This window comes from Elaeis guineensis, chromosome 15 (genome assembly GCF_000442705.2).
Source record: "Elaeis guineensis isolate ETL-2024a chromosome 15, EG11, whole genome shotgun sequence".
Lineage (NCBI taxonomy): Eukaryota > Viridiplantae > Streptophyta > Magnoliopsida > Arecales > Arecaceae > Elaeis > Elaeis guineensis.
Genome location: NC_026007.2, coordinates 67016226 through 67038340, shown reverse-complemented (window position 1 = coordinate 67038340; position 22115 = coordinate 67016226). Strand labels below are relative to the sequence as shown.

Here is a 22115-nt window from a genome sequence, read left to right as displayed (position 1 = left end):
TTCGTATCCAGATAGCAAAGATTTAGATTGTGACAGTCTAAGCAGTTACGGCATGGATTAGATGGTTTATTTAACAAAAACTGAAACAGAATGATACATCTATATTTAGACGCTTAAAAACATAACTTAGATTTTTAGCAGAGGATAGGTTCATGTTTCTAGCAGATGATAGATTTCTGTTTTTCCAACACTCTGCATGTAGCTTGAGATCATCACATGGGATTTATGCATCCTGATATGGACGGTAAAAGATTTTTTTAGTGGAAAAGGGGACATGGGTTGTATCTTTCAAAAATTCATTTTCATTTAGTGCAGAGCACTCTAATGACTAGATCTAGAGACAGGATGAGGACTATCTGTCAGTACTGCGGGATTTTGTGTATCTTGATTTTTTGGACTACTCTCGCATCAAAATGGTATAATCGTCTGTTTGTATATAAAAAAAAAATAATCATCTTTCTTCGTATAAATCCACCATTGGATCACACCACCATAGATTTCAAAGCACTTTGAACTCCATTGATCTCAAAGCAAGCGGTGGATGATCCATTGGTGGATTCTCGCGAAGGAAGGGAAATCTTCCTTTTGTGCGAAAGATACAACTAGTTCCCTATGAAACGGTTGCAAATTGAGTTTAGCTCACATGTTGATTGGACTAACAGAAATACGTTTAAAGGTGTAATCTAAGGCTTACAGTTGTCCTGCTGATGGATAAGAACCAGAATGGTCAATGCGGTGGGTTCCCATCCTCATCCTCTTTACCGTTCTTTTTCAAAGTTGTAACTACTTTTGAGCTCTTTGATCCTCGTAAAACGGAATGCATGATTTGATTGCAATGAATGCCAAGGGGCTAAAATCAAGTCCTCAAATGTCACCATCGGAGGGGTTGAGGGAGTAAAGCTTCTCACACCTGAATATGGAGGCGGCCACCCAGTGGACCATCCTAGTTTCTGGTGTGAGACGTAGATACCAATTACATTTACAATGTATCACAGTCTCACGTTGGTTAATAAAAAGGGTGTTACATGAGTTTATTAGCCTAAATTGGCCTTCCATTCTGAAGTTTTGGAGCAGCAAGTCCATGACAAATGGTATCAAAAGTTAGATTTATTGTGCATCACAATCTTTATTAGCCATATAGGCTCCTCATTAAAGAAAGCATGATCAAGAAGGATGCCATTGGAACAAGGAGATTAGGCCATGGGCGGATCTCCCTCTCTTGAGTAAGAGCCAATCATAACAAAAATATTATCAGATTGGACGGAGATGATGATCATAGTCTCATATCTGTATATCTATATAAAGCTGAACAGAGAAAAATGTGGTTTCTTCGTAAGGGGCTCTCTCAAGGATCATATTTTCTTATTTTTGTAGAATTTTGATGCTTTCCATCAAAAATAAGCTTAAATTCACTTCTCCCGTATTAATTTCGTTTCTAGTTGTCTTTTCTCGTAATAATTTCATTTCTGACATTTACTCTTATATTGATGGTCATAAATGTTGATGATAATTTCTCATAATAATAAATAAGTCCCTCTTTTGGCTATTCGTTTTGCAAGGGATTTATTGAGAGTCGTCGTTTGGTTGTGCAAAATTTTGAGGCTTTCCATCAAAAATAAGCTTAAATTCACCTCTCCCATATTAATTTCGTTTCTAATTATCTTTTCTCATAATAATTTCATTTCTGGCATTTACTCTTATATTGATGGTCATAAATGTTGATGATAATTTCTCATAATAATAAATAAGTCTCTCTTTTGGCTATTTGTTTTGCAGGGGATTTACTGAGAGTCGTCGTTTGGTTTTCCCTTTTTTTCATGGGAGCTAAATCTGGCATTCTTTCTTCTGTTGTGAGTACTTCAATTAAATGCGGGTCAGTTATGGAGGATGCTATATATATCTCTTGCTCTATTCTTGACATAAGGATGATTGACCATGGGATATTATTTACTGAATGAGCTTGTGAAGGAACTAGATCTAGGATTTTAGGATTAGATCTTGAAACTTTTTTAAGATCAGGCAGCAGAAAACTAAAATAAATTAAAATTTATCTTGTAAAATCAGAGAATTCCTAGATCTAAGATCCTATTATATGATTATTACATGGCACTAAATCAGAAATTAAAATATAAAGAGCAAGAACTACATGTTGATCATATTAACATGTTTCTATACTACATCTAATGTATGTAAAATATAATAGATCAGATCTATTACCTTGCAAGTTAGATGTTCTAACTTTGCTGATCCGGCTTAAAGATGATGTTGCGAGCCGCACACGCATCCGACCTTTAGGAGTCGTCCACACGAGCCCACGAATCACGATCAGAAGTCCTGGTCCAGAAAATCAACATAGTATGCTAGTACTGCGCTGATCCTTCTTCGATGGTCGATCAGATATCCCTTCTTCTTGATTTGGATTCTTCCAAAGATGAGAAGTAGGAGAAGGAGTTTTAGATGAGACACTCTCAGAAAACTTATAGATGGAGGAAGGGAAGAGATGAACCCAGCAACTCTAGAAGAAGACCCTCTTCTTCTTCTCTTTGCTCTAACCCAGACACCTAGTTTTGTGTCTATTAGATCTCCACGCCCCAAGACTCTTCTCCTTGATTTTTGGATGCCCCAAAGGTCTCTCAATGCTCTGTGTTCCACGAAAATTTCATGAAAAAATTTATTTCAAATAGAGAGATATGATAGAGTCCTTGTCTAGATCAAATACCTAGTTAAGGACTATCCAAACATGGCAAGACAAGGGGTGCCCAACTCTTGGGCGCCTCCTCTTTCTTTTTGTGCGTGGACCACCAGCAAAGGGCGCATATTATGTGCCATAAAAGCATGAAAATCCTAAAAAAAATTTAGATAAAATCAGTGCCATAAGGAAAGAGTTTTGGTTTTCTAAAACTCTATCTCATAGAATTTGAAATTCAAACTAATTCCTACTTTGACTTGATCGACAACCACATTCCATGTAAGAGAGAAAGAGAGAAAGTTTTGGGCATGCATGAAGACCTGGGAGAGAGGGTTTTGTCGCACAAAATAAAAGAGAGTGGGCATGGGATAAGAGAGAGTAGGCATGGGAGGCTAAGGTGGCGCAAAGTGGAATCCTAATGTTACTAGGATTCAATCTATGACTTGTTCAAATTTGGTTTTCAAACCAAATCAAACCAATGTCAAATCAACCTAATTAAAACAGGTCTTAACCCAATTAAGAACCTAATTTAATCAGATTAAATTAGATTTAAATCTGATTTAATTTTTTAATCAAATTAGAAATTAGGTTGACCCAAGTCCTATTTGAACTAGGACTAATTTTTTCTTGCACTTGATTTATCCAATAAACCAATTGGACTTGATCCAATCAAGTTTAAACTAAATTTAATTAAATCATATTTAATTAGACTTAATTTCAGTCCTTTGACTTAATCAAATTAAGCTAATTAGCAATCGAATTGCTAATCGATTCTCTTGCAACACTTGCACTAGGTTAAATGTCAATCGTATTGATCGTTTAGCCCTAGAACGATTCTTAATCATTGATCAACCATCTGATCAGATCGTGAACTCTAATGTGTGTGACCTCATAGGTCCGAACCTAAGCCGATAGCACAGAAATAAATTTCTGTACCAATCGAAGTGATCATCTAGCAATGGTATCCGATGGCCAGATAGGTCGAATGTATAGAACAACGTCCTTAGAACCCATACAGATATAGTTTCCATATAATTCATCTCCTTGACCAAAATGCTCATAGGACATCTCAGAGTTCAACTGTCAACTCTGATCAGGTTATCCACATTGTATTTCAAAATATCAAATCCATCTGATGGATTATTCTGACCAAGATTTTGCTAAATTGAAATACAGTGACTCATTCTTCTCCAACTCTTAGAGTGGTCAATCTCATCTTGATCATACTCTGATTCGTAAGTACTTGACTGTGCCAGAAGCCTTCCATCATTGAATTAGAAATTCAGTTAGTCCAGTACCAAAGCACAGTGAGTTGTTTGCAAGTCATTGAGGCGATCTCAGGTCTAAGGGACACTTATACCTATATCCCATCAGAGACATTCTCGACAGTAGAATGCTCTGGAGTTGATCACATTCAATGACGATGTACCCTTACATCTCACCTGTATGCCATACCAGTGTCTCCACACTCCTTGATTAAGAGGACAACCAACCCATATGACCTACAGCGACCTATGCTCGATAGAAGCTGTCATCCTTATTAACAGCCTATCATTTAGTCGTGAACAGTTTTAAAGATTAATCGATAAATCATCTCTTTATCGAACCTAAATAGTCCTAAGGACTTCATCACAACAATGGAGTTCATTAGAAGATGAAAACTTGTGATAAAAATATCAAAAATATATTTTATTTATTAACAAATCAATTACAATACAAGATTACTCAACTGTCAATAGGTTGACGATTGACTTTTGGGATATATTTTCCAACAGCTTGATGGTACAACAAAAGATTGGACAATAAAGACTAGAATATGCCGTATTTGGGAATCTGTCAATCTCAAAAACAATTTCGACTTGATTAGCTTGAATATGATTTTAATTGATAAGAAGGTGATGTTTGAATATGATTTTCTTATTAGTTAATGAGTTTTAATTTTCTTCTTCTTTCCGGATAATTCTTAATTTTTTTAGTTTTGATGTTTATAAGAAAATTTGATGCATGCAATGATTAGAAAAATCAAGTAAACAAGTTTAAGCACCTGTTGGTTGAAGGATATATTTTTTTATATGAAGAATTTCAAAGTGGTGTCGAATACCGGTCAATATCAGCCGATTATAAATGATTACAAGATTATTTTCTTGCTCATGACATCGGTGCGAAAAACAGAAGAGAGTGGAGCAAAGATTGATCACTATGGTTTCCAATTTATTAGTCCCGAATTGTTGGATTCTCGAATCAATGATAATAGGATTCTATAAGGTTTAATTAATTTCAGTTCCGCTATTGTATTTTTTTTGAAAAATCCTAATTTGCTTTAACCCTTTATGGTTTTATGAGCCGTGTTTGTTTTGTTTTTTGTGAGATGTGATTGGGTGTTTATCTGGTATTGGTGCTGTTGAAGTTGTTGGATTGGGGAGGAAGAAAAGAGATATTGAAGTGATAATGAATTAGTAAAAATTTTTTCCATTTCAGTGTTGTTGGTTATAAATTTTAAACATAATCGCTATGATTTTTGGTTTCATAATCTAGGTTTTATTTTGTTGTTTTTAACTGTTTGATTGTTGAGCAGCTCAATGATGGCTAATATCACTTTGTGGAGAAAATTAGCTGAAAGTTTTGATTTTGATTTTATGAAAAAAATTCAGGACCTTTTATTCTAATCGTGATGTTGACGATAGTTAGAAAATTTAGAGATGATGAATCGTTAGATTGGAGAAGATTGTTTATAAATTTTTTATATAAATTCATAATATTTTATTATTTTAGAAACTGAAATTCGAATGTTTATATGTAAAATGGCAGATGACATTGTTTTTTCTATAATAGGTGCTACAAAAATTTATATCCTTGTAATTCAATACATGAAATATTAAACGAATCACTACTGCATGTTAACAAATAGATGCAAATCTGATATTCAATTACTATCAATTTTTTACATGATCCAAAATTTACTCAAATAATCTTTCCAAAAGCTGAATGAAAATAAAATAAAACATCCCATGATTATTACAAAATGAAAATAACTATATACTATATAAAATATTAATCACATATATATTGAATAACAAATTCTCATAAACAAAATTTTATTACAATATTATTTTCATTTACCATCAATGTTATTGAGAGGATAATCTATTCCCGTAGTACTCTTATCAAATATAATCATATTGAATTTACAATCACTCTGATCAAATTGAAAAACAACAAACGATTCAACAGATATTGAATAAAAATCAACAATTTGTCGCCATCCATTTTGTAGCCAAATTTCTCCATCATCCTTCACAACTTCTACTTGCCATTTTTCTCTAGTAGAAACATCTAACATCACATGGTCAAGCAATTTGTTCCCATGATTCCTCACAAATTTATTTGGAATAGCCTTAAAAAAAAAGACTGGATAAGAATCACCAAAACAAAAAGAAAAATAAATAACAATTGCAGTGAAAAAAATAGAGCGAGAAAAAAAAAAACGTGCTTACAACTTTTCTTGCAGAAATCATTTCATCGAGAATAACTTTGAAAAATAAGGATTATTGGTCTTGAAAAAAAAAAACACCATTAACTGTATTTTTCCTATTAACCGTCTGCAATAATAACACTGCCAAACACAACTTTATAACCTTCAACCCTTTCTTTTACAAGCCAAAACCTACTATACCTTATATATAATAGATTCCCAGCTCATTACACGCCAATTACCCATATTCATTTATTTAATTAAATTAAATATTATCCATATTACAAATCACCTTCCTATTTCTCAAAGATAAATGAGTCCTTAATAGATCAAATTCTTCTTATCACAAAATATCAGTTTTATTTTACCAGAAATCCTGAACAATCAATGTTCCTTAATTAACTACAATTACTAATAAAAATAATTCCATCTCTATGAATCATTATTTTTTATATATTCTAATAACAACAATTAATTCAATGCAAGACTAATATTACTTATACATCAATCGTTTTATTCCACAACTTAAATAGCCAATATATGAAAAATATTTAGGAAACTAAAGAGACTTGCTGATTCAAATTACTCCTATTCAATAAATATGCACAAGATTAAAACATAATCAATTATCCATTACCAACTACTATATAAACATCATATGAGGAAGAAAAAAACGAACCCCACAATATCAACAATGGACGCATACAATATACAACCCCCTCAAGATATATTTAATACACTTCTACCGAAACTAATGGTGGATGTTTTCAAAAAAATTTTACAAGATGATGATAACAGTTTCACATCAGTTGCTTTATGATTAGTATATTCCACATCTGACAATGATATTGTGCATATGATAATAACATTAACATTTTTCTTCTTCTTTGTAGCTGCAAAAAATAGTTTGATATGCTTATTCCGACGATATATTAACAAATCCAAGGTTAAATAACCTTGAAGAAAAACTATCACAAATAGACCAATATGGCCGAAATTTTCTAACAGAGGTGACACTTGCTGGAAATGTAAGAGCTACAATATTTTTGAGAACCGACCTCTTCTTCAACAATGTGATGAAACCAGAAGGTATATTATACCTTCAAATGACAGTACATGCACAACACGGGCAAGACACTTACAATTTGGCATATTTTATTGAAAAAAAAATGCAAAGGAGTCCATATCCTTCACTCATTTTCCCTCAATAAAAACAGACAACTATTGAAGCAATACAGATCAACACTAAAAAAATACAGAGGCAAAACACAAACCACAAAATCAATCGAACAACACTCTGTTCCCTTACAGGACCCAACCATTGGAATCCAAAACAAATAAGCAAATTCTTGACGATCAAAAGATCAGATTAATTACCTATTTTGTGCTATAGATATAGATACATATAAACTGAAATACCTATTAGAATAAAATTAACTATGCAATTCACAATACTAAATTTATAATCCTATTTTCTGTTACACAATAATTATATATCAAAATATTCTTCTTCTTTTCTTTCACAACTTAAATAAAAGCAAATGGATAGTCCAAACCGCGCAACGCACGGGCAACAACTAGTTAACTAATAAAATTGATGCTACGTAGGTTTATTAGCCTAGGCAATCCTCCACCCAAAAATTTAAGCTTTTGGATTATGAGTCCACGACAAGTGGCTCTCACACCAAATCACCATAATAGTGATATTTCAATTGGTTATCGAGCGATTAACACCTTAGTTAAACTCATGCAAAAGTGATAATCCTTCGTGGGAAGCATATGTACTTGGATTTCATAGCTCATGATTTTCCTCCTCTCTTTTTATTTTCTTCCTTCTCATGCTCTCCTCTTTTAGTTTCTGGTTACACATAAAAAACAATAGTGATTATTAAATAAATAATTATTTTAGAAATTAGGAAAAGGATGTAACAAAGTTTTAAATTTCTAGCTTTAAAAATGTACTAATATTGGTGTGAAACATAACCTAAACAATTAATACAAAAATAATACCACCTAATTTTTTCAAAATTTTAAACTCAATATTATGATTTGGGGATGTCAAAGCTCTAACTTATAGCTGCTATGTTTTATGGTCAAAAAAATTGACCCATAATTTTTATTTAGAAGACTTATTTTTAAGCTAGCACAAAGAGGATTCAATCAAATTAGGTTGGAATTTTGGATTAAGCCATTTTTACCACCTTGGAGTACATATTTATATGTAACTAATTATTTTTTATGTTCATTAAATATATAATAGAAAAGATACATATTTGTGTATTAAGTATCAAAAAAATAATATAGATGTTTAACTTAGCCCAGTCGAGCAATCTAGCCGATAGACAAGTCATTAGAAGCTATCCATGTGCATCAAAAGTATATGTGTATGAGAGAGAGAGAGAGAGGAGAAGAGTTGATGTTGGGGCATGAGGCAAAGATGTGGTGGGGAAAGGCAAGGAGTATCTCTTCATAAGTTTCAAGAGACAAAAGAGGAGAGGTTTCAAGATATGACTACTTGAAATGTGTATGCATGTCATTGATAGTACTTGGGCATTATATATCAAGTTGATTATTAGGTCCAGTTTGAGACTTGATTTGTTTAAATTCATTCAAATCAATCTCATATACTAGTACGTAGCACGGTTAAGTTGGAATGGATTTAAGTTAAGAACATATTTATATTATCCATTATATGTATATAATGAAGGCTGAACTTGGGTAAAGCTTTTCCATTTGCTACATGAATTCCGATGTTAATGATATCAACATTAATATGGTTAGTTATCATTAAGTTCATTACTTAATATAAAACAAAAATCTAACAATTGAAGCTTTTTATTTATTATAATATATTATATTATTACATTATATTTCAAAAATAAGTATAAAAGAAGCAAAGAATCGTACCATACATATTATACTTAGCCAATTTTAATGATGTAAGTTTCTACAAAGATGCTTAACTTTAGCAGAATTCTCTGTGCATCGTGTAGATGCTTGTGTTAATAACATTAGTATTAATCACGAGAGTTTCTGTTTGATAATTATAAAAATTTATTGCTTAATATGCAATAAAAATTTAGTTATTAAAATTTTTTATTTAGTATAATTTATTATGTTATTATATTATGTTTCACGAATGGTTGAAAAAATAAGAAAAATCATACCTTGAATATCATGTGAATTATATGTTAGTATATAGGCTGAAATTATGGTGAGCTCATGTAGAGACTTATGTTAATAATAATATCGATATCATTCTTTATTTTGGATAGCAAGTCGAACTTTTATTTAATACATTCTTTATTTGGAATAAATTAATAATGTCATTACCATGATTCTTTTATTTTAGATAATAAGTAGATTTTTTTGGTGATATAGTTCTCTATTTTTTGATAGTTTATTATACACACACACATACGTATATAAGTTTATAAAATCTTAATTCCTTCCTCTTGATTTTAAAAATAATGTTTTTGATATATGATCCTTTTATAGCACATTGTTTGGTATTATGGTAGTTGGTTTTAATGTGAATAATAGCTATTAATTTTCATTACATCTTTTTCTTATTAAATATTTTTGAAAGTCAACTTTTCACATCAATTTTCTCATTAAAAAAATTTATAGTTTAAAATATAATATTTTTATGCCATATTATATTTCAAAAATAATTCAAAAAGAAAATAAAATTATACTTGATATACCTCACATGGTTTATATGTAAGTAGTAGAACTATTATGGACATTATAATAATAGATCTGGTTCAGGAATTAGTAAATATATTTTGGACATTGTTGCCTGTCCTTAGTCTTTCGGAGCTAAATCAAATTTTTTGCATATTTTTTATATCATAATAATCAGTTACTAGGCTATTGAGAGTCGAAATAACTGAAAAATTATCGCTGTGCAGATCATAATGGTCATGGATAATTTAGTAGTTAGGAGGAGGTAAAAAAATTAAAAATATTAAATAAACAGTAGGATGCATTGTCAAAGGAGAAAAAGATATTAAATATATAACAATATATATTATTATCATAGATAAAATAATAAAAATAAATAAATTATTAATGTTCCATGTAAGAGTGTAAATAGGTTTGGCCAGATCAGGCTTTGGCTTAAATAGGCTAGATTTGTATTGTAAAATATTAGCCCAAGCTTAACCTGTGGGACTGGTTTAGGCTTAAAATGAGGCTTGATTGGGTCTATTTTGCAAAATAAAAAAATCTAATCTGGCTGAAAGCCTATTTAAAGGTCTATAAACATTAAGGTCTTTAAATAGTCCAACAGATCTAGGCCTTCAAGGCTTCAACACAGGTCCAAAGGCCTATCAAATAAATTAATTTTCTGTCTCCATCAGGCCTCAAATTACAGAAATAAGATCAATAACTAATTAATTATGCATATCAATAAAATTATAATTTTTTATTAAATTATATATATATATATATATATATATATATATATATATATATTAAATTTATATAGGCCGGCTTGCCGACTTTTAGGTCAGGCTTTGGAATTGAAAAATTCTTTGTGCATTGTGGGCGGTGTAGAAAATCCGACGTGAAGCACACCATCTTATCCGATTGGTCTACACAGTCATCACTTTTAATACACATTTAATATCTGTAGATTATTTTTTTCATTTAAAAATTTTATATGATGAAAATATCTCTATCTTTTGGTTATGACATTTCTTTACAAAAATTATAACACCCTTCAAAAAAGTTATGATATCCCTACCTTTTGAAAAAAATTACGACATATTATGACTTCCCTTCACAAAAATTATGACACCCATTCAAAAAAATTATAACATCTGTCTTTGATTTTTTGTTTAGTACCAGATGTCATAATTTTTGTGAAGAAGTGTTATAATTTTAAGAAAGAATGTCATAATTCTGTTTCCGCATATATTCAACATTTTTTTTTCTCCGTGGCATATTATGACGTTTTGAGAGTCATAATTCAAGCCATGGATGACAATAAATATTAGTAGGAGGGGTTAATTTCTTCGATTTTTTGTTTAGTATCGGGGTGTCATAATTTTTTTTTGAAAGAGTGTCATAATTTTTATGAAGGATGTCATAATCCAAGAGTAAGCTATTTTCATCATACAAAATTTTTAAATAAAAAAATTACTGTAGATATTAAATATATATTAAAAAATAATAATTATGTAGATCAATTAGATAAGATGGTGTGCTTCACGTTGGATTTTTTACACTACGATACATAATTTTTTTTTTTTAAAATTTTAGATCTGATTTATTTATTTAAACAGATTTTTTTAAAAGTTTATGCCAGGCTTATTTAAATAGGCCAGATCAGGCCCACCGCAGGCCAGGCCACTGGCCCTGACAGGCCGCCTCGCCTATTTCCACCCCTAACCTGCAGTGAGCGGATCCAACCAATAATTATTGGGGACAGCTTGATTCTGGGGGTGAAAGGATGTCAATATTCGCGTCTCTTCTTCTGCTTCCCTCTTTACCCTGATGGACCGCGAGAGGAGAAATCCAAAGGAGCCACCGCCACCTCCATGGAAACCCTAGCGGCGATCACCGCCGGCCTTCTCTCCTCCAAGATAGCCTCTCCCTCCGACTCCCCGCTGCCGCCCTCGTCCCTCCTCCTCCACCTTCCCGGCGGTCGCTTCCTGTATCTCCTCCGCCGCTTCCTCCTCCTCTTCCTCCACATCCTCCTCTCCCTCCTCCTCCTCCCCCTCTCCCCTGCGCTCCCCAAACTACACTCCTCCTCCCCCGCCCTCCCCAACCTGCACTCCTCCTCTCCCGCCGCCGACGGTACGAGCGCCCCCGCCCGCGCCCTTGCACACGTCCTCTCCCTCGTCGCCCGCGTCCCCGTCGCCTCCCGCAAGTACGAGCTGGTCCGCTCCCTTGCCGAGCGGTTCCTCGACGATAACCTCCGCCTCGGCGCCGCCGCCGGCCTCGACGAGCTCAACCGCGACGCCCTCTCCGCCGCCTTCTGCCGCACCCTCCGCCTACTCGAGGCCGCGACCGCCGCTGCCGTCTCCGCAGCCTCCCCAGCGGACCGGTCGCTTGACATGATATTCGGGGCGGTCAAGTCCGGGATGAGGCGGTTTGCTGCGGCTGCGTCGGTGCCGGAGGAGGGGGACGTGGTGGGCGTCGGCGGGGGCGAGTCGGCGGAGAAGCTAGCGGCGGAGGTGCTGTGGCTGGCTCAGAAGATGGCGCAGAGTGGGGCGGCGGCGGAGGCGGTGGCTCGGTGGGGAGCGGCGGCGAGGCTCGGCCGCCTCGCACTCTCCGCTGAGGTCCGGCTTCAGGTGGCCTTCGTCCGCGTCTCCGGTCAGCCCCCTTGTCTTTTCTCCCCCTTTTCCATTAATTATATATTTTTATATTTCTGTATAATTTTAATCCTTCGTTCGATTTCGATCTGGCGGCTTGGATGCGAGCTGGGTCTAACTCGACCGGACTCTGGAGGGGCCGGGGGTGGCCTAGGAGAGAGGACGACCAGAACGTGTAGGGATCCAATGTTCTGACGTTAACACGTAGTCATATGATTTTTGGATGCCACGTAGGGTCCTCATGTGAATTGACACGTCTGACAGCGGCTTGCTGTCCATAGCAAGACAGCACACTGTTTTCATGAACTTGGGGTGCAAATCGTTCCAGCTGGATTCAGTTGGTGCCGCTATTAAGGACTGCCAGACCCGTGGCCAATACGGTAGGGTTCGGTGCCGTATCGTTCCCGATACGGAAACAGGGAGAGGGCTTCGTGACGACAGGGAGGCATCCAACAATGTGGATTGTGGAGGACTCGAAGCTGTCTGGATCACGGGGCATCCGGTTTTGGCCAGGGATGGCAATCGGATAGGGACAGATATAGATCCGGATTAAAAAATCATTAATTTAAATTTAATTTATTTATTAAATAAGTTAAAAATTTATATTTAAATTTGATCTATTTATTAAATAAATATCTAGCTCGATCTATTTAATTCATTTATTAGACGAGTTAAGTTAGGTTAAATGGGTGAAACAAGTTAAATGGATTTTTGATGGATTAAATGGGTTAAACATGTTAAATAAGTTGGATTAAATAGGTCAGTAGATTAAACAGGTTTTAAACATATCTTAAACAGGTTAAATTGATTAAATGTGTTAAACAAATTATCTGACTCAATTCGACCTGAATATTAATAAATTAAACGGATCGGATATCTAAAATTAAATCCGATCCAAATATTAAACGGATTGATCTGCTTATGATTCGAATCGTTTAGCTAAATCTAAATCTGTTTATGATGGATCAAATACAGATCAGGTGAGTGGGTCTGATCATATTTTATTGGCCTTAGTTTTGGTGAATGAAAGGTGGAGATGAGAAGCGAGTGATAGTGAGGAGTTTGAGCAGAGGGGGAGAGCAGGGAGAACGGCAAGAGAGCCCTTGAAGGATTTCGAAGCTCTTTGGGAGGCGAGCAATCTTTTTTTAAGGTATATTTAAATGATTAGGGAGACAATCCTATATGATTCCTGGGTTGGACTTGTATAACCGGCACAATCACAGGCTTATAGATTGGACTAAATCTATATTCATAAATATTCAAAAATAGCTTTAGAGTGGATCACACCGAATCCCACAGAATAATTAATCATCTAAAACAAGACAACATCAACTTGTAACCATAGAGACTAAATTAGAGCAACCTTTCCTACTTGAGTACTTGCTTGACTCCTTCCTTGCCTTAAGCTCCATCACCATGTACTTCAATAAATAACATCAAAAACCCTTTTCATTTTGTTGCAATATGTATCAATAGAATATATGCGTGAAAGGCAATGCTTGCAGTATTTGCTCTTTTTGTATATTGGGTGGTTAAGCAAGAAGCTAGATATTGCATTCTAAGGAAAAAGGTCATACCCATCTACACTCCATTGCTCCCCATAAAAAGGTCATCATGCCGACATCACTTTTATCCACTGCCTTGATCTTGCATTACTTACTGATTTACTATGGGTACAATATCTAATATGTCGTATGAAGCTCTCTTGTGATCCCAGTAAGTGGTCTACCACCCATTGCAGTTCTTTGCACCGCCCAGATTCTCTGTTCACCTACTTTATCACAGACAACTGTAGAAATGGATGTGAGATGGTGTTCTTGAGCTGTCAAACTATCATAGCTAGCATTATTTTGTTGGCCGTTCTTAGTAGCTCATATTTGTAGTTATAAAGTCTCTGTGTTCAAATTATTAGAGATATCTTTATTGTAGAGAACCAAAATATTCCAATTTTTTTAAAGATGTTCTCTGAACTTGGATGGAAAACATATGACACTCGCAGACAGACATGGACACATGCGTGCATGCATCGATGGATAAGCACATAGATAAATATATCCATACAAGATATCACAACAGTGTTCTTCCTTCGAACTAGTGCAATACGCTTCTACACAAATGCTTTGCAGTTCTAAAGAGTTTAGGAGATGTAGTATCTCCTTTTCTAAGGTCACTTTAGTTAATTGAAAGTATCTTTCACTAAGTTCTCAACGGAGTTTTCATGATCATCAAGGAGCTATTTTATTAGAATCAGTCACGCATATTATAAACAAAAACTTCTCAAATGATAAGATTAAATCTCATCCCTATGCATTGCTCTTGCTTCTAATTCCATCGCATTCTGGAGGGATTTTATCTAGGCTTCTTAAGAACATTCTTGCTTTCCCCAGTTCTTAATTGCAGCAAACCAACAAAATTTGCATTTTCTGCACATGTTTTGACGTTTCTAAATGAAACCATTTACAAGAACTTGAATATTCTTCTTGTTGTACTTTTTTATCTACTGCAAGAAACATTTCTTTTGGCATTCACCAATTGGAGAGTACCAGACATATAATGATATGGATATTAAACATAGCTACCCTACAAATAGTTTAGGCAAATGGTTGTTATACTGAAAGAATCTAACGTTTTGCTCCAATAGATAATCCCCTTCACAACAGTTTCTAGTCTTGTGATTTCATTTTCATAAAGCAAGAATAAGCATCCCATTTATCACACTATTACAACTTAAACATTATTAGTAGTTTAGTACCATATCAAAAATGACACTTCTGTATATATGTCGGACAAGACTTTATGCTCAAGGCAAGAATTTTCTCCTGCAGTATTCTTATTCAAGCATGCCAACTCTAAGCAAATGGAAGCATGGAAAGGAGAAGGTGAAGATAGATCCATAGCCCACTGTCAGATGGCGATGTTGACTTCATGGCTGCCATTGCTCTGCCGTGCCAGCAATGGTACAGACACTCCCATCCTGAGCAGCGGGGAAAGAGCAGAGATGGTGAGGGTGCTGGAGGAGATGATCGAGCAGTTAGGCTGGGAACAGCAGGAGGAAGTCATGGCACTCTGGCTCTATCACTTCATGTCCTGCCCGGACTCCGACTGGCCAAATCTGGAGTCATGCTACATCCGGTGGTACTCAGAATCTAGGAAGCTTCTTCTGAAATGATGCATATTTTATTATTTTATGTTCCAATGGGACATAGACATAATTTTCTTATGTAATATTAGTCACTCCCTCCATTGATGATTTCAAAATCACCCATCTATATGGGATGATGGAGTTTAGCTTCTGTTAGATGCCTCAATCTTCCAGAAGCCTCAGACAGTTAATTATACTGCGGTACAATCAAATATACCATTTATATACTTAACAAAGCCGTTTCTATTTTTTATGGATTTAGTAGATTTCTATTCATCTAGAGTCTTTTAGTCGTTCTGGTGAGATGACACCAAAAAACACCTGCTTAGCTGAATATTTTTACAGACCTTTTCACTACTTTATTTGATCTGAGATTTTGGATACCCTGTGTCCAATTGGTCATCCTCCCCCACTTGGCATGACCATATAACTCGGTGAGTCTCTTGCTAACTCAGGCCTCTAGCTTTCTTGTAGTTCAGAATTCTTTATGGTGATTCTCTTCCTGCTAGCGGAGGCCACCTCAATTTCGTATACTTGAATGAGGTGGAAGTGGGGAAAATGTATTTGCTGATAACATGAATCTTTTTTGTTTAAGCTCGTTGATAGTTTTTCAGCCAAAAGAATTGAAGTCTTTGAAAGGGGCATCTCCTTTGTGCATGATTTGGCAATAGGTGAAGCCCCTTGGTCCTTCTGCATTTGGAGAGCTTACACAATCTCTGACATCTTTTCATTAACCTTTTGTTTCTTCATACAAGGAGCCATCTGCTCAAAAGAGAGGATCAGATGATAAGGAAAAGTAAAATCTCGAAGGACCTGATATCAAACATATAAAACATATGGTCCTAAAGAATCTTCAGCTACAGGGTTGTAATTGTTTGTGAATGACGTTGGATAATAGCATAGATATTCAGTCTTCTTATTCCATGCCTTCAAATTATGGTTGTTGCAAGCGATGCTAGTGCATCAGAAAGGAGAAAGATATACTTTCAATCATCATTTAACAATATAGATAATGTAGTTGAAATTTTATGAAATGTAGTACATGGAATCAGCAGAGTGAATGGCTTGAAGGATACTCTATTTCCATCTCAGGATATGGGACTCCTCTATATGGCTGAAGTTTAGACTCCTCTCGCTCACACAGTGGGGTCATTCCATGCTCTTCTAAAAGAGTTTTTGATTGGCAATCAGAATTAGAATTAAAATAGGAATCAGAATGAATTGAAATCAGAATCGAAATGGTTTGGAATCCTCCGAAATATTTGGTTCATGACCGACATCGGAATGGAAATAAAAATTTGAATCCTTAAGGAAAAATAGATATTGAATTTTAGATAGATTGAATTATTTCCATTCCAAAATCGAAATCAAAATAAGATTTTTCTCAACCAAATAGTTCGAATGAAAATCATCCATTCTCATTCTGATTATAAATTCTTACTCTTTTCAACCAAATATCCTTTAAGTTCCATCCTTTACGTACACATGCAAATATCTGTCCACACATGCACATTATATACATGTGTGTGTGCAAGCACAGAGACGAAGTACTAGCCTATTAGGATTGGAGCTTTGATCCTGTCCATGCAGAACCATGATGAATGCATTAATTGACAATCCACATTATTGATTATGATATTTAATATTTTAAATGTTTTAAATGAAATGATTTAGAAGTCATTCATTGATGCATTAACTAGGTACAATATGGATAGCAATAATAGTATTATATCAATATGGATGAAGATATATATAAATTTTAAATTCAAACCATAAATTTTGAGTAATACTATTATATTCTGGATGCCCTTTCATTTGATTTTATTGCTTTCAAACTATAAATCAAATCAAAATATTTTATTATTATAAAATAAAAAAAATATTATTTTTAGACCACTTTCAAACCATAGAGTCTGTTCTTTGGTGGGTGAATTGAAAAGTTTGTCTACTTTTCAATTGGTCAACTTACTCATATTCTCATAGTTTTCCAGATAGATAAGTTATTTTTCGATGGATAGTATTTTTTTATGACATGGAGAAAAATTTTACCTACTTACAAGATGGTTAAGTCATTTTTTTATTGACCAATAAAATAAATATTTAATTTTATTTATATGATGTCCCATTCTCATTTTCAATTATCTCCATAATTCAATATCCAATAACTTAGTTATCCACTTTTTCCAAATCTAAAGATTATAAATAATATTATATAAAATATAGATAAATTTTAGTAATTTATTTAAGAATGTAGTAATGCAAAAGAATATAAGAAATAGATTTTGAAGTCATTTTTTCATGCGTAAAAAAATATAGATAAATTATTTTACTATCTAAATATTATCTGATAAATATTTATTTAAGAAAATATAGATTTCTACATTAATTTTTTACCTATAAAAGAATGGATTCATAGATTATAACCTTTGATTTTTTTCCTTCTTCAAGTATTTTTGGAACGTACAAGTTATGATTTTTATCAAAAAAAAAAAATGCAAGTTAGGATGGATGATTCAAAACCTTATAAGACATCCATTATTTAGGCAGTAAAATGATTGGCCTGCGGTCTCTCTTTGTACCTAGAAATCCATGCATCCCGTATATACATATACAAATGCACATGTGCATACACTCTACATAGGTGTATGTGTTATGTGTGCGCGTGCACACCTCTGGCACGTAATAGTGCACGTTAAAAAATGACTAATAACAATACTGAAGGGATTGGATGATGAGAGAGAAAAAAACACGGATTAGAAAAATGCATCTGTCGTGGCCTGGCCTAGCCCATGCAACAATCAGCCAAAGCCCAAAACAAAACAAAAAAAAAAAGAAAGAAGAAAAACAGAGAAGAAGAACTCCTGAAGGGAGTCTTCTTCCTCCGTTCACCGGCTCCTAATCGGAGTCGGAAACAAGTTCCCTCCGACCCTATTTAAGGAGGAGATCCTTCCTCTCTTCCTTCCACCAAGGATTCTAAGCCTGATCGGCGGTAATCGTCGAAAAAAATTTCCGCAGAAGACCGACCTGTGCCCATCCAATTTGCTCGCCGAAAAAGCCTCGCCGGCGTCGAAGATAAGCCTCCTCCCCTTCCTCTCTTCTCCCCTTCCTTCCCGTGCCAATGTGCATGCTCGCCGGCGACCGGAGTCACCGGATTTTGTTGCGAAAGTAACCTTCATTTTTTACCATTTTTCTTTGATTACCGGCGCCGGTGGTCACCGCCGACCACCGGTTTGGCCCTCTTCTTATCGACGAGTCAACCCCCTCCTGCCGACGGCCGCCCCACGCCGGCCGCGCCGTTGGCCGGCCAGCCAACGAGGGGACCTCACGGTCCCCTGTTTCAGCCCAAAAGAAACCCACGGGAAAGAAGAAAAGAAGAAGAAGGAAAAGAAAAAAGAAAAGAAAAGAAAAGAAAAAGAAAAAAAAAAGAAAAAAAAAAAAAAGAAGCAGAAAAATAATATAATAATAATATAATAATAATAATAGGATTTTCTCTCCTCTCTTCCGTGAAAAAAAAAAGAAAGAAAGAAAAGAAGAGAAAAGAAAAGAAAAATTATTAAATTAAGTAATAAATAATGATATAAATAATAAAATATGAGAAAAAGAATTTCTCTCTCTTCCCTCTCTCTTCAGCCTAAATTAGTATTTTTCTCTCTCTAGAATTGGACTTTCTCTCTCTAGATGATTTCTCTCTCCTAAAATTTTTAGAATTTTGAGAAGAATGATTATGAATTTAAATGATCCTCGTGATGGATTTTTGATCTGTGATCGTCGGACGGTATACCGACACCCACTTTGATTAGATAGGTATTTTTAGATTTTATTTCTTATGATTTTATTAAATTATCTATATGATAATCTTAGCATGATTTGATCTGATCGATCGAATTTGTTGAATCATATTGTTTGAAGAATTCAAGATGAATTTTCTCTCTCTAGATTTTTCTCTCTCTAAAATATTCTCTTTCTTGATTGATTCTTTCTCTAAAAAGGTTAGTGAATGAAGAAATTTCTTTTAATATTCTGATTTGATTCTAATGAAGAACTCTGATCCATGATTGTCAGACAGCGTACTGGCACCCACCTTGATCAGACCATGAATCTTTAGATTTGATTATCCATGATTTCGATCTAGCCATGACTTGATTTGATCATGTTGATTTCACCAATTGAGATATTGGACCAATCGTAATGTTGGATTGTGTCACCTGATCAATTCGAATTGTACCTCATGAATTCTCTCTCCTCTGATTTTCTCTCTCCACTTGATTTTATGAAATCGATGAAGAAATCTCGGTCCTATCACTTCTTATCCGATTTGATCTGATAGTCAAATTTTGGATCGTTTAGGTCCTAATTAATTTTGATTAGATGAAATTAGATGATCGGACCCAATCTAAACCATTGAAATATGGTATTCGTATTCTTTCTAATTATAGAAATTGATTCTGTATAGGATTGTAGATGTTTGATCATGGGATATCGCGATATGATCTACGAACAGAATTTTTGAAAGAAAAATTATAGAATTATGTAGATTTATTGGAATACGTTCGAGGTAAGTAATGTTTCACTTTTTCTAGATTTATAGGCAAATTATAATATATTTTTCTGACATGATTTGTGAAACGATGCATGAATTAGATGAATGGTATGTTGTTATGAAAATATCTTATTTGAAATGTTATAATGAAGCATGATTGAACATATTGATTTCATGATGCATTATATTGATTGATTTTGATACTACATGATTATATGTTTTATTATCGAAATTAGAATATGAAATATGATTTATGAAGAATTATGATATAAGAAACATTATGAATTGACAACCTACTATGTAAAGGACCCCGCCAATGGGGGCATATACGTTGGCAATTGATTGTCCTGAGGGTTTATGTCACCAGCGAGACCAGCGACATGTCGTCAGAGAGACCAGCGACAAACCGCCAGCGAGACCAGCGGTTCCAAAGGACATGGCTGCCAGATGATTTGCAGCCTACCGCAAGCAGATACGTGGTATTATGACTCTGCATAGAAAAAATGTGGTCATAGCTCATGGTTGACGAAAAGAATTTAAGAACAAAACAAATTAAAATTTGAAAAGAAACTTGAATTTTCGAAAAAGAAATGAATTTGGCATGAATTATATTGTATAATTGAAATTGATTTCGAATTGATGAACTCTATATGCTTATTTTCTATAAATGATGATTTACTTAAATGCCTGATGAAATATGTTGAAAAGTGATCATTGCTTACTGGGCTGTCTAGCTCATTACCTCTTATTTTACTATTTTTACAAATATTGAGGAATTAAAATGATACAAGATATGAATGGAAGAGTGATCAGAAGCAGAATCTCCATACTTTTAATTTAGGTTAAAAGTCTTATTGAATTTGATGTAAGGCCTATGAATCATTGTTAATTTATTGAGACATTAAAGAAAAAAAGTTTAGGTCGTTATGTTTTTGGATTTAAATTATTGACTAATTATTCCACTGTTGTTTTAGGATAGCATGATAAGATGCCTTGCATGCTTATGGGAAGAGTTTTCTATGAGTATGCGGCGGTTGCCATGACCCTCGATTCACAATCTCGGGTCGGGGGCGTGACAACTAATATGGTATCAGAGCATAAGAGGGTGAATTATGAAACATAGAATCAGATATAGAATGGATGTAAGTGGATAGACACCAGGGACATTATAGTGTAGATCTTTGATGATTGTAGTGGGAGAAATATTTATAAATTTTGATTAAACATTGAGATTATGTATAAAAGGATCGCAAGAGATTATAACATATAGAATTTGAAATATGATGGATGATCTATTGATCATGATATGATTAGTTAGATCTTGATCGAAAGTAATCACCAAAGAGATTGACATAAAATTTTATTGTGCATTGTGGTTATTAATTTGATCATTGGTTATTCAAGTGAATCGTAAGTTCAAATTCGATGTGAGAATAATACTATGATATTACTTCTAGTTGAGAAGTTGACTATTATTGACAAGATAAAGATTTGACGATAAAATATTGTTCCAGGATGAATTAAGAAAAATCTTTTATGATGCTTGATGGAAATATTTATCGAAATTGAATTTGGTATGTGGATTATATATAAAGTGGCATATTAGGATGAATGCATATTTAAAGATATTGCAAAGAAACCTATTTCTTATTGATGAAATCGATTATGAGGTTGTAGAATATTCATCGTACTGGAATCTTTAATCATCATCCTTAGATCTAGATAATAGATCTTATTATGTCTCTTGGAGACTACATGATGTGTATGAAATTTCAATTTAAAGATTTCATATCTAAGTTGATCAAGAGATTTTCTGATATTATTATTGAGGTTGTTAATAAAAATTGATATCTTCAGATTAAGATAAAAGATCTGATTTATATTTAATTCAGATTAAGGGATCCATGTGAATTTACAATTTAGAAATTTGGGATTTAGAATTGATATGG

General features: G+C 34.2%; 1 non-coding gene across 1 annotated transcript; it reads left to right on the top strand.

The window, feature by feature from the left end:
- The first annotated feature begins 8901 nt into the window (after positions 1-8901).
- On the top strand, positions 8902-15879 carry LOC105058425 (uncharacterized). Its single transcript, XR_012137109.1, has 3 exons — positions 8902-8937; positions 11619-12485; positions 15310-15879. It is a non-coding gene; the product is annotated as an uncharacterized protein (transcript).
- The last annotated feature ends 6236 nt before the right edge of the window (positions 15880-22115 follow it).